This window comes from Arachis duranensis, chromosome 10, assembly GCF_000817695.3.
Source record: "Arachis duranensis cultivar V14167 chromosome 10, aradu.V14167.gnm2.J7QH, whole genome shotgun sequence".
NCBI classification, from domain to species: domain Eukaryota; kingdom Viridiplantae; phylum Streptophyta; class Magnoliopsida; order Fabales; family Fabaceae; genus Arachis; species Arachis duranensis.
The window spans coordinates 81,268,373-81,268,636 of NC_029781.3; positions in this window are offsets into that span (position 1 = coordinate 81,268,373).

Consider the following 264-nt stretch of genomic DNA (forward strand, 5'->3'; position numbering starts at 1 on the left):
TGATCCCCCCTTCTTCCCTCTTATCCGTTCTGTTTTTCTTTTTTTTCCTTTCTTTTTAAATTTATATTTTTTTGGTTATGGGTAGTTTGGTAATAAAAATTAAAATTTTGGGAAAAAGGACAATTTTAAAACTAAGTTAAATCTTAAGGACAATTTTTTTATGCAAAAAGAGATTGGAGATAAAAAATTTTTTTGACTTATACCTTAGGGACCAAAATTGTACTTAACCCTTTAAGTTAAAAACATGTAATAATAATAATAATA